At 41.6% G+C, this 14,471-nt stretch overlaps 1 pseudogene; it reads right to left on the reverse strand.

Annotated features, from left to right (window-relative positions):
• Window positions 1-9,342: 9,342 nt before the first annotated feature.
• Window positions 9,343-10,193, reverse strand: LOC105098875 (voltage-dependent anion-selective channel protein 2-like; annotated as a pseudogene).
• Between the last annotated feature and the right edge of the window lie 4,278 nt (window positions 10,194-14,471).

The following is a 14,471-nucleotide window of genomic DNA, read 5'->3' on the forward strand; positions in this document are numbered from 1 at the left end:
TTAGCAAGCTCCTGGGTGCTGCAGATGCTGTCGGTACGGGCGGGGTCACTTCTGGTTGCCACTGCTCTAGTTCGTCCGCCTGATTTCCTCGAGCTGGAGAAATCAGGGGTTGTTGGGGAACCACCCTGTCACACGTTCCTTTGCTAGAACAAGACTCTGGGAAAGGCCCCAGGTCACTCAGGCTAGCACCGCAAGGAAAAGCTGGAGAAGCGGGAGTAGGCAGCGGCGGTGTGGCCGGAAAGCTTGTAAGAGCCTCCCCTGCCTGGATCTGGGAGCCATTCAGCCCTTACACGGAGCAAGCATCCCTTCTGGGCAGTAAGGACAGCTTTCCTCAGCTGCCCCAGAAAGCCACTTCCGACTTTAAAGCACCACAGATTGAGGCGGGAAAGGCTGGTAAAGAAGGGACCAGCTGCCTCACAGACAACCTGGCAGCGTATCTAGGAAGAAAGGTATCCCCAGGGAAGATACTTGGGAAGGTATCTGGGAATAAAGGAGTCCCTTGCTGTTAGGACCCTTTGGGTGTGCCCTAAGTCAGTGCCCACTTTGCTTGCTCAGATAAACTATTTACAAAAAATTTACTTCCAGTTTTCCTGCCTCTGGCCACTCACTAGCAGAAAGCAAAAGCTTTGGACTCAAAAGCCTTGGGTTGACCTACCCCTCCAAGAGGTATAACCTGTAGGAACCTGTGGAAAGGCTACTTGCCTTCCCTGAGTTTAATTATTCAATACACCTGGGGTTGTTAAACGGGGATCAAGTGATATAATATGCATGGAGATACTTTATCTCTAGCACGCTGGGCCCATGTTAATTAGCCTCCAACTAGGAGACAATGCTTCAAATATTTTAGTTTTTATTTCTCCCATAGAATTTCCTTGCCTCTTTCTGTTTCTTTTGTGGAAGCAAACCTGACCTCCCCAGACTTTTGTTTTCAAGCACAACATCTCTGGTACAAGTAACTGGGTAGAAACCTTGAATCCAGGTCTTTGCCTCAGACTTTGGGTTCCTACTGGTAACATTTAAACTCTGTGCTGGGATATTCTAGTGAGGAAGGAATGCAAAGCAAGGCTGCCTGATGACTTTCAGCGGTCCTGAGCAGTTTTGCCTTAGTAGGCCCGTTCCTCCATTAAAAACAACAACAATAATAATAATTCTGTTTTACAGTGGCATTGCTATTAAGACAAATATACAAATGTTATATATTAAAATATTTACTTTTGCCTAAAAGCTCACTGTATTTCTGATTTCAAAATTAAGACATTTTCATGGGGCCCTAAAAAATCCTCATCCCCAATGCAAAATGAACTCCTCCTATAGTCACAGATACGTTTGTATTATGAATATAAACTGTTTAGATACCTAAAAAGTCATATTTTATGTGGACAAAAAGAGATGCTTGAGCAAGATGACTTTGGACTGGGTGGTTGTAGATGCTTCGTAAACAACCCTTCCCACCCATCCTGTTAGTTATACAACTAGGAGATATGGATCAGGTTGAGTCTAACCTCCATCACCTCCGCTACCATCACCACCAGTTCCAGGAATGGGTCCCCAGTGGTTTAACCCAATGGGGATAACCCACCTCTCTTCCATAGTGATTGGTGGAGCCATGGCTCCTACCCCAGGCTTAAGCCAGTCATCACATGGTGCTCCCCTGGCACTGGGAATTGACTCAGGATAAGACCTTTACGTAAACTGTTGAATTTTATCCAGTCAGAGTAAATCTCAAGAGTTTTTTTCAGTAGTTGAAAGAAGAGATATCCTCTTTGTTCCCTGGATATGAACAAGGACGCACATACCCCGGCTGCTTCAGGCAGCCACCTCATAAACATGGAGAAGGGCTGCCCTGGAGAAGGGCAAAACTGAGAACTACAGAGAAATGGAGCATCTGATCTCTGGACTTTTTTCACATATGTGAATTCACAAATTCTTTTTATTGTGGAAGCCAGTTTGAACGGTTTTGTTGTGTTTCTTTTTACTAGCAATGAAAAGCATACAGAACACACTGTTACAGTTCTGTTCCAGTTGAGGTTTTGACTGAGACTCCAAGATGTGGTAAGGATGACTTACCAAAGTGTGTATGAGAACAATTGTTTCCCCCACCCCTACCCTACCTGCTGCCCCTGGAGGAATCTGCAGAGCAGATATTGGAGAATGAATTCCCTCCTGCCCTTAAACCTCCTCCCATATTTAAGGAATATTAGAGACTGGAGAAAGTGGTGTCAGGGATGACTTCGTAAGGTTTTCTTTGGAGACTGGCTGGGTTGTGAGTTTCAGTCCACCTCCCAATAGAGAAGGTGAAGTGTATCTGCTCCCTTGCTTCAATCTGGCTGAAAGGAGACTTCAAGGAACCATTTCCAGAGCCCATGTGTCCCCAGGTGATGGCAGACACAGTGACCAGCAGGAGAATCAAGCTGTTGAGCTAACTAGGGGGCACAACAAAGCTGAGCCAGGTAGATTGTCAACCAGATATGAACTTTGATGGCGGGAAGATCACCTAGAATCTTAAGTTCTGCCCAAAAAGATAGGCCAGAAGGATGAAGATTCTCTATCAGGCAGCATCCAAGTGTGAAAAGGACCCTGGAAAACCAGGGCAGAGGGGACCACCAGTCAGAGGGGAGACCTTCTTGGTCATGGGTGTGCAGCTGGGGGTAGGAGTGCAGGAAGTTTCTGAGGGGCCAGGAGAGAGAGTTGGTTCTAACCATGCCAGGAGAGTTCAAAACCAGGTTATGACAGAACCAGTTCAAGTGAAACTGTCCTCTCTCCTTTGTCCCCATTTCAGTCTAGGAATGGCATCAGCAGGGAGTGGGAATGGGGGCTGGGGGTGTTAAAGAGAGCAGAGCCAGCCACATGTCCTGCCCCCATTAGAGGCAGGCGCCCACCTCCACATCCTCCCTGGGGAAGGAGGATGATTCTTATCCTGGAGTGAAGATTGCAGTGTTGATTAATATCTTGGGCTGAATACTGTCATTTTATCATTGAAATTCTGTTCACAACTTAAGTGCCTGCCAATTTGTCTACTCCCTAAGGGGGTGCACTCAAATTCCAATAATAGGGGGAGGGTTTCCTTACAAAGTGTCAAATAACGAAGGTGAAGACTGCACACAGGGGAGCCTCAAGAGGTTACAGGCACCCAGGTTAATAGCACAGAGCTGACACCACCCCTCCCTAACGCACAGGGAGAGAGAGGTTACTAGAACTGGGAGGGAGAGAGAGTTGTGAAGAGCAGAGCACCAGCAGAGGATCACCCTTCCATCAAGGGATGCAGCCAGGTGAGGTGACCTCACAGGGAAGGACACTGGAGTTGAAATTCCTTGACCTTGTTCTCATCCCTCCCTCCAGTTTCCTGCTGGAGCTCCCCATTGCTCAAATTCAACTGGAATGCAGAGGGCACGAAGCATGTGGATAGGATCCATACACATCGGGGTGGAGAGTGGACCTGGAGGGGCAAAGGAAAGGGACCCCACACACAGAGTGTCCTTGTTCTCCCCGAGGGGCACACAAAGGCTGTCCCCACTGAATGAGCTCTAAGGGCACAGTAGGGAGCAAAATTCAAAATAAGGTTCTGTTTTGATTCTGTCTTTCAGCCCATCTTGCCCAACATACCAGTTACTCAGACTACCTAATTCAACTCGCATATCTGGCTGGGTTCAAAAGCCTTGGAGTAATTAACAAACAGATGCTAATCTCATTTAATATCTATAGCTAGCACTAGAAAAAGAGAGACAAAGTAAGAAAATAAAACTAGGGGAAAGAAGGGACAGGAAAAATGGGAGAAGAAGTGAATGAGACCTTGACACTTGGTCTGGAAAAAATATATAGTCTTTTTTAAAAAAATGCTCTGGCGATTGGGGAAGATCAGAAATTAATAGCTTCTGATGACAATCATGAACTGGATGTTAATTGCACACACTTCCTTACATGTACACACAGAATAACAATGAGGTGTGATTACAGGTGCTTGGAGTCAGTCAGCTGACTCCTTTAGTATTTAGAGAGCTGGCTGCAGCTGCATTTGAAGAGCTTTTGGTCCAACTCTTAATGGTAGAGTGATGTCTGGGAGCCAAAGAGCACTTGCACTGCCCTCCCCAACCAGCTGGTACCAAGAGAAAGCCATGCCACACACTCAGCCCCCAAAGACCTTCTGCTACAACCAGAGCCTTTCCAGGGGGATAAAACACAGTGTGGGAATAGTGTGGTTGATATTTATATCTGTGGTCCAGGGGTGAGACAATAACTACAGGAATATGCTTCACCTTCTTAAAAATCCTCAGAGGCAGGATGCTCTTTAAATAGCTGTTTCCCCCTCTTAGTTAGTGTGTGGAATCACGATTTTCTGGTCTTGAACAGAGATATTTAATTCTCATGCAAGTTTAAAAAGAATAGGAGAAGAACTTGTGATTTTTTTTCAGCAGAATCATGTGTTTGTGCTGGTAAAGAATCACAGAGATGCTTCACCTGCCCGTCTTACTCTACAAATAGAAAAGCTGAGATCTGGTTTGGTTCAGAAATCAAGGATCCAGTTAGTGGAAGAGACTGGTGGATGTCTGGGCTGTTCGATGTCCAGCACCATCCCCTCTTCTTGGGAAAACTGTCCCCCCTCCCCTACTCCAACAATGTGGCTGTGGTGGGGCTTCCCATCCTGAAGGACTTTCCCCACTGCCACCCCATCCCAGAGGTGGGCTTGGGTCTGTCTTAGCCACCATCTGCCTGGCCACAGAGATTGGCTCTAGCTGAGCAGGTATCAGAATGAGAGCCTATCCAGGTCCATCCTTGGAACTTTTCATGTCAAAGCTTCAAGGCCAATGGGGAGAGGGTATAGCTCAAGTGGTAGAGCACATGCTTAGCATGCAGAGGTCGTGGGTTCAATACCCAGTACCTCCATTAAAAAAAAAAACGAATAATAAATAAATGAATAGACCTAATGACCTCCCTCCCATAAAATAAAATAATTTTTTTTAAAAAGCTTGGAGGGAGAGTCCTCTGCTCACCCTTCCCTCTTGAATCATGACCACAGAACTGTCATCAGTCATGTCCCCAGCCATGGGGACTAGCCTGGCAGGACACTGATCCTCAGAACCAGAGGTGAGGTGGAGTAACAGCAGCATCCCTGCCCCCTCTGCGGTCCCTCCAGTTCTGTGGGTGCCCCTCACAGCATGTCCCCATCAAACGCTGCTGGTGTTTAGCTAGTTAGAATTGGGTTTCTGTCACTTACCAGCAAGAATCCTGACTAATACGCAGATTCTGATCCAGAGCCTCAGTCTCTCGACCCTGAGGACAGTGGTCACACCACTACACCGAATTGTTGAACTATAACACCGTATATTTGATAATGCCTTGTAGTTTTCAAAATATGGTCCCTCAAGAGGCTAACTCTAGAGAATTGCAATATGACGTAAGGGAAGAATGTATTTCCAGTATAAAATTCTAAAGTCAGCCCTTCATTTCCTTTCCAAGCATGCCTTTGTTTCTTCCTAGTTCTTTCCATCTTTTTTGTGTATAACCAGAGGAAGGTCTTGATTAGGGAATAATAGTTTTTAACACCTGTACCAAACACCTAAACTCAACACAGACTGATCCAAAAGTGAAAATTGTGACTCCTGAATCTGGAATAATACTAGAGAGATCTTAAATATCAAAGATATAAGTTATGTATCTTTAAAGAGATTTGAGGCAATCTTGCATCCATGGCAGAAGGATTGGAAGATAACATTTAAGAAAATTCACATAAAAGGAGAATAAAATAACTAAGAAACATAAAAATTAGGAAGAACTATAAGGGACAGAAGCAGTCAGTCCAGGAGGTGCAACATCTGACAGGTGGTTCAAACAGACAGGAAAGACCAAATAAAGGAGACCAAATCATCAAAGGAATAATACAATGTATTTCTCAAAGCCGAAAGTGGTGACTCTTCATATGGAAAGGATGTACCACTTGCCCAGCACAAAGAATGAAATAATCTCATAGCAAGACTTAGCATGGTAAAGACCAGAATTCCAACCTTCAGAAAAGATCCCGAAGTTTCAGAGAAAAAAACTCCAAGAATCAGAGTGATGTTAGATTTCTCATCAGCCACTCAACTTCGGAAGCTGGAAATCTCAAAATTCAGAGGGCAAATAGTTTTCAGACTAGAATTATGTATCCACTTGAATCATGATCCATGTGCAGTTGACATTTACAGACATAACTAAACTTCAAAAATCTTAAACATATCCTTTCTTATGCAGAAATGTGCTGCAACAAGAAATGTGAGATACAAGGTCACAGTTCAAGAAAAGTAGATATTTAATAAGTGAAAAGATTCTCTACCAGTGTTATTTTTAAACTACACTGAAAACCAGTAGCTCACCTATCAATTTGATAAAATCCAGAAGTTTAACCATGTAATCTGTTGCCTAGACTATTGTTGGGGAAAACAGGTAGTTTCCTCCACTGCTAATAGGAATACAAGACATTATAACCTCTATAGAAAGGAACTGGGCAGTCTGTAACACAATTACATACGTATGTATCCTTTGGCACAGAAGTCTCACTTTCAGGAACCAACTCCAAAAATAAGATTAAAAACATGAACTCAAGGCATCACTGTCTGCAATAGCAAAGACTGAAAACAACCCAAACAGCCGCCAGCTGGGAACTGGATGGATGGGCTGTAATATATCCACACAGAGGCGGCACTGTGTATCTGTAAAAAAGAAACAGAAATATCTCTACATGCCCCAGAGAGGTCCCCAGAATAAACTAAGTGAAAAAAGCAAGGTGTGAAAAAAGATGTGATTTGCTATTGCACATCTAAAAAGAGGGAAAGGGAAAGACTAAGTATATACACACATTTACTCATATTTTTTAAATTGAAAGATAAACCAAAAATGTCTTGTAAGTGCTTACTTGGGTGGAGAGTGACAGGAAGAGAGAAGATTAGAAGCTACAGCTCTAATACTTTATTTTGTAGGTTTGACTTTGGAATCATATAAATATTACATAATTATAAAATCATATTATATTAATTACAAAAATTTAAAAAGCAATCTCTAAACACTGAAATATTTAACATATTTAGTGATGGCAAAACTTCTTAGAGAAGAACTATTTCAAGTGACTTTAAAACATGAAATTGACAATACATATCTTCTAGGAGATATTCTCAGCACCAGGAAAAAAAAAAAAACAAAAACCCTGGCTCCCCGCCAAAAGATCTTAAATGATTTTCAGTAATCATGTTCTTGTTGTTGAAATTAATATTATTATTCTGAGTCTGTGTGTGGATTATATATTGAGTAATTACATTATTATTATTGGCAATAGGATTTTAAGTTTTGGAAAAAAGAGATACAGGTTAGAAAGATAAGGTTAAGTAAAACTTCTAAGGAGGTGATTTTGAATTTTAAAGTATCAGTATGAACTTATGATGTTTTTTATCTCAAAAAAATAAATATTTACTAGCTCTCTACATTGAATAGGCCTGAACATTGTAACCAACCCAGCAATAATAAGCATCATTAGCACCCGGATTATGATAGCTAAATATTTCCTACTTAAAGAAATCAGTAGTACTTGGAGAAATGGCTGAATCCAGAATCAGCGGTAAGAAATGCACAAAACGATCCTGAAACATCTTGTCATTCTAGAAAGCAAGTAAGTTATAAAAACCAAAACAAAGCAACTACTACTGTAACCAACATGAAGAGGCTCTCACTGTCCAAATATGAGGTAATCTGGGCATCAGTAAAGATAGTGGTGATAATCCAATGGATTGGAGCACACAAATAGGTTTAATTGCATGAGCCCATGATGATTAAAAACAAAAACAAAAACAAAAAAACCCTCAATGTCCACTGTTGGAAGATGCCAGAAAACCCAACTCTTATTTTGAAAACTGGCAAAAAGGAAAAGGAAGGAAGGAAGAAAAGAAGGAAGGAAGGAAGGAAGAGAGAGAGAAGGAAGGAAGGAAGGAAGGAAGGAAGGAAGGAAGGAAGGAAGGAAGGAAAGAAAGAAAGAAAGAAAGAAAGAGAGAGAGAGAGAGAGAGAGAGAAAGAGAAAGAGAGAAAGAGAGAAAGAGAGAAAGAGAGAAAGAAAGAAAGAAAGAAAGAAAGAAAGAAAGAAAGAAAGAAAGAAAGAAAATCAAACATTTATCCCACCTTATTATGAACAGTACCACAGGTAACCAAATAGTTCTTGAAGAAAGATTTTTTTTCCTTTTTTTTTTAGAAGGATGGTAGTTTATAAATGAAGAAGGAATGATGGAATAAAGAAATCACCATTTTACCCTGCTTAACACATTAAAGGATCTCAGCCATGATCATCCCTGGCTGATAACATCACACAAAAAGAGACTCTAACCCTAACCAGACATTACGTGTCCCTTAAGGATAAGACACCACACCACCTATGAGGTATTCTTGCCCCCTCCCCCCCCCAAAAAGAATACAAATCTGATCCAGCCTCTAAATCTAACTTCACTTTCCTGGAAATGCAGGGAATGGGAAACATGACTAACACCACATGGGATCCAATTGGCAGACTCTTCAGGGTGAATAACTCATTTCCTGCATAAATAAATCCCAAATTGAAGAAAAAAAGAGTAGGAAGGGGAGGAAACCTATAAATTTAGCAGGACTTCAGAGTCATTTCAACCAATTGCCAACACACTTAACTTACTTGCTCCCGCTTTGAACAAATTCATTATAAAAGAAATTATGAGACAAACTGGGCAGTTTTTAACATTGACTAGATAGTTGATGCAATTAACTATTATTAATGTTTAGGTGAGATAATAGTATTATGGTTTTACTTTTGAAAAAATCCTCCTTCAGAGATAGGTACTGAAATATTTATACAGATGAAATGACATATTCAGAATTTGCTTCACAGTCGTCCAGAATGGGGAGAGTGGATGGATGTATGGATGAAATTAAATTACTCACAACTTGAGGGTTGTTGAAGTTGAGTGATTTTTTTTTCATTTTTCATAAAGTTCTATTTCAGTATTGGTGGGTAGCCCATTTAACAGTTAAATACATTTAAACAACGTACAGTGACTGCATGGCTGTAGTGTTAGTAACTAGGTAACCGATTCAACTAGAAACCAGCTAACAAGTAACAATCTAAATATTTAAAATACTATATATAACTGAATTGCTTTGCTATACACCTGAAACTAACATTGTGCTTCGACTACACGTCAATACAAAATATATAATAAAAAATAAAATAAATATTTAAAATACAGCTCTTATCTAGATCATCTTTTGTTTTGATCACCTTCTTGGGTGTGATGGGGGAAGCCTGCTGGTCACACTGGAATATATTAAGGCCAAATCTTCTGATAGCCATTCCCAGAGGTTTTATTTCAGCTGGATTTCAGCTGGATCCAGCTCCAGGGCGAGCTCAGGTTTGTAGGCTCTTCTGTCTTGCCAGCACAGTGTCAGCTTCACACCAGACCTCAGAGTCTGAGCAAAGCCCACTCCAATTAAACTAGAGTTGTTGACTTTTGCGGAAATGAAATCAGTGGGAACCAACTCATACTCAGCTGCAATGCCAAAGCCAGAGCAGTTGGTCCCTGATGTCCAAGCAGGGTTTATTGAAGTGTCAAGATCTTGACATACTTTCTGATAAACTGATCCTCCAAATCCTGTCCCACCATTGACATTACTGTGTAGCTGGAAATGCCCACTCCTGTAGCCCACTGCAAAGTGATTCCTTGTCGGCTTTTATTTGGCACTGCCCAAGGTCATCTGGTACCCAGCAAGCCAGCCTTTATAACCAAAGACAGCTGAACCATAGATGGCAGGTCCAGCAAAGCCAAAGTCAACATCACAACCAAGGTTTATGTACTCCCTCTTGTAAGACGACTTGATGTCATCGTGTTTCTTTCCCGCGTTTGGTGAAAAGGTGGTATCAAGTGTCGGTTCCAAACCTTGCAGATCTGGTCTCTGATGGTGGTTTTCGTTCCCTGAGTGTTATCAGTCTTCCACTTTTCTGTGAAAGTCAGGCCATACTCCTACCATTTATTTTTGGTCTCCAAGATCCCAGTAACTTTACCAGTGTCTGTATTGGATGAACCAGATGTTGAGAATTCCATGCCACTGCTTGACTTTTTTTTCATATCCAATTTCACCAACCCCAGAACAAATTGTTTGTTGAAAATATCTCTGGCAGCTTTGCCAAGGTCAGCGTAAGATGAAGGAATACACATCGGCAGTTCTGTCCGTAGGTCGCCAAGGCGAGACAGTGGGAAGAGGTGACTACTGGTCTTCTGGTGTGTGTGTGGCGGGGAGGGGCTCTCACCGCTGACACTGACACAGCTTGGCTCACTGGGGGGGTCGGGTTGCAGCTGCCATGGCTGGAGGGCTAAGGGAAGGGGACAATCTCCCCACCCCCACCCCCACTCCCACCTCCACCTCAACCCTCTGAAGTTGAATGATGGTTACAGGAAGTTTTATAGTACTATTCTTGCTGCTTTGGCAAACGTTTGAAATTGTCTATGATAAAAATTTATTTTAAAAGAATCATGCAAATTTTGCATATACTCTGTTATATACCGATGCTTGTTTCAACATTAAAATGTAACTTTTGGGGGGTGTGAGTATAGCTCAAGTAGTAGAGCACATGCTAAGCCTACATGAGATCCTGGGTTCAATCCCCAGTACCTACCTCTTCTAAACATAAATAAATAAACCTAATTACCTCCCCCCCAGAAAAATAACAAAAATAAATACATTTTTTAAATGTAACTTTTTACCAAAAATCTTTGCCAAAAATGGATACCCCAGAGAGAATTGCTGTGTTTACTTTGAGGATTTGTATACCCACAACATGACATTGCCCCACGTGGTAGGCTGAATAATAGCTCCCTCCAAATATCCACATCCTAATCCTGGGAACCTGTGAGTATTACTTCCTATGGCAAAAGCAACTTTGCAGATGTCCCTTAAGGATGTCAAATTAAGGATTTTGAGATGGTGAGATTACCCTAGATTATCTGGGTGGACACAATGCCATCATAAATATCTTTATAAGAAATAAGAAGAGAGATTTGACTACAGAAGAAGGAGATATGACAAAGGAATTGAGAGGGGGGAAAAAAAGTGTGGTGGGAACAGGAGCCAAGGAATGAAGACAGCCTCCAGAAGCTGGAAAAGGCCAGGAAACAGGTTGTCCCCCAGGGCCACCAGAAGGAAACCATCCTGGCAACACCTTGATTTTCACCCCGTAACTCATTTTGGATTTCTGACTTCTAGGACTGTAAAATAATACATCTGTGTTGTTTTAAGCCACCAAATCTGTGGTAATTTGTTATGGTAGCCATAGGACAAATACATCCCAGTTTGCACATCCCAGGTGTACTGGGCGGAGCACGGAGGCTGCCCCACCTGACTGGATCCCAGCTCTCCGCCTGGAAAACGGGGCTCCTGACACCTGAGCAGAGTACTGTGAGATTCACAGAAAGCACTGAGCACAGTGGACATCTCAGGCCATTGCTCAGTAAACCTTTGTTCCCGCCTCTCTTCCCTTCCTGTCTCCTTCCCCCCCCCCACCCCCCGTACTCCATCTCTGGTCACAGTGATAGCCTAATGACTGTGCGCATTTCCTATAAAGAAAACACTGAAGGAAAAACAACGTCACCTTCAAGTTTTAGGTTATAAATTAAAGTGAGACAAAAACCAATGCCAAACGTCAAGGTCTTCGAGGTATTTGTTAAGATAGACATGTCATTATTATCTCAGAGAGTTGACCTTGATGGAAGTATTAGTTCTTACTTATGTCAAGGGGGAAAATAATTTTTTAATCAGTTTTTCTACCAGGGCACTTTTGTGGGTACTTAAAAGTTAAGATTATTACCAGAGCAGAAAATTCATTTTAACAATCAGTAGTTTGTTAGAAGTGAAAATTCCAAACTAATGAAATTAAAATTATGTTCAATTGGAAAATGTATCAAGGAAGAAAGGGAGGGAGGGAGGGGAGAGAAGAAGGGAGGGGTGAAGGTGTCAACTTAACTGCATCACCAGATGCCCTGATATCTCATTAACACTATTTCTGGGAGTGTCTGTGAGGGTTTCCAGAAGACATTAGCATTTGAATCAGTGGACTCAGTAAAGCAGATGACCCTCCCCAACTTGGTGGGCACCCTTCAATCCTTTGAGAGCCTGAATAGAATAAAAAATTGAATTCTGTCTCTACCTGACTGAATATCAGTCTTTCTCTGCCTCGTTCTCAAGCCCTCAGACTTGAACTGCTTGCACACACTGAGATATGTACATATATTTATACAAGCACACATATATACACATATATTATAGTATGTATATTTGCAATGAAATTGATTATAAGAAATTGGCTTATACAATTATGAAAGCTGAGAATTCGTGTGTGTATGTATGTATATACATATATATATCTCCTCCTATTGGCTCTGTATCTTGAGAACTTTAATACAGAAGGAAGGAAAGAAAAGAAGAAAAAGTAAATTTGTCTATAATTCCTCAATTTTAAAAAGGTTATATATCACAGACATAGAAAACACACTTATGGTTACCGAACGGGAAAGAGCAAGCAGGGATAAATTGGGAGTTTGGGATTAGCAGATACACACTACTATGCATAAATGAGATAAACAACAAAGACCTATTGTACAGCACAGGGAACCATATTCAATATCTTGTAATAACCTACAAAGGTAAAGAATCTGAAAAAGAACAGGCATACATACATGTATAACTGAATCACTTTGCTGTACAGCTGAAACAACACAACATAGTAAATCAACTATACTTCAATTTGAAAATGTAAAAAAAAAAAATCAAAAACAAACAAGAACAACCATTCAAATAGCTCAAAATCTCACGATTCTATAGATGAGCCATTTAATTCAGGCTCAGCTGGTGCTCTTTGGATTTTGGCTGTGCTCACCCACGGGTCTATGGTCAGCGGCTGGTCAGCTAGGGCGCTCCACTCCCAGGGGTTAGCTGGCTGTTGACTGGGTGGCATGTCTCCGATCACCCAGCAGGCTAGCCGGTGCTTGTTCACACAGTGACTGGGCAGGGGCCTGGGACAGTGGGCACACGGATGGCCTCTTAAGTCCTTGGCCTGAAACTTACACAACTTAGCAGTTCTACCTATTAGTCAAAGACAAAACAAGTCGTCAAAGACAAAACAAGTCATCAAATCAAAAACATGGAGAAATTGGCTTCAATTTTTGATGTGAAGAGAATGCAAAGTTACTGGGTGTACCAGGAGAAGAATTACAGGCATTTTTCCAATACACCATATATATCTATTGGTATTGACATTTTTGAAAACTGTTTAGCAGTACCTAGCAAAGCTATGCTCATCAACCTACTCTTCATATATAACCAATATACAAATTAGTAGTTATGTCCACCATATATGTGAAAAAGAATGTTCATAATAGTGAAAAACTGGAAAGAACCCAAGTATTCATCAACAGGAGAATGGATAAATCAATCAACCACAGAATATTCATACAATGGAATAGCATACAGGGAAAAAAAAGCAACATGTTGAATAAGAGAAGAAAGATACAAAAGAGTATATATTGTATTGCATGATTAGATCTAAGTGAGGCTTAAAACTATGCAAAACTAATCTGTGATGACAGAGGTCAGAAAAGTGGTTTCTTTGATGTTTATGGGGGGATGGGGGACAGGACTCCACCAGGAAGGACCTGAGGAAGCCTGCTCGGGCACTGAAATGCTCTATATTTTGATCTGGATGATGGTTACATGTGTGTATACGCATATGTGTGATTCATCAAGCTATATCTGTTAAGACATATGTGTTTAATTTATTGTAAGTTACACCACAATTTTAAAATATTTCTTTAAAGGGTGGTAGTGGTGATAAATCTGCGTGATTGGAGTTGAGGGGAGGGTAAGTCACTGGGGCCTGGCAGGATCAGAGAAGTTGTCTTGGGCCATGGGGAATTTAAACATGAAGGAGCCGAATAGGAAGATTTAGATATTGGCGGAGGGGGCCCATTTTCCCGCTTGAGTCAGCTGTCCTCCACCTGCCAATTTTGCCAATCCCCATTACTCCAACCTTCCAACCTTCTAAGTTTAGGAAGAAATTGTAGTGACTTGGTCAGATACTTGCTTAAAAGTATAAAAATATATACAACCCCAATTAAGGGAGAGCTAGTAGCATAATTGTTTCTACTTCGACACATCCTGAAAAGTCAGAGATCCTGTATCTATCTTCTTATCAACCAGATCTCATTCAGCCTTGAAACTGAACCCCTCTTTGGTCACATGTCTCTGCTGCTAATAGTCTAGTCTAGGTCAATGCATTTGACCTTCAAGTCCCAGTTGAAGAGTCCCTGTCCCTTCTCCCTCCTTGTAACCATGTCTGTGTCTTACGAACGCAATGTTCCTTGCCAGCTGCTTTTTATGAGCCACATTTTTGAAGACTGCCTGGTGCCAAGGGGAACTCATTAGACTGGGAGTTGGGAGACTTG

This window comes from Camelus dromedarius, chromosome 2 (assembly GCF_036321535.1).
Source record: "Camelus dromedarius isolate mCamDro1 chromosome 2, mCamDro1.pat, whole genome shotgun sequence".
Lineage (NCBI taxonomy): Eukaryota > Metazoa > Chordata > Mammalia > Artiodactyla > Camelidae > Camelus > Camelus dromedarius.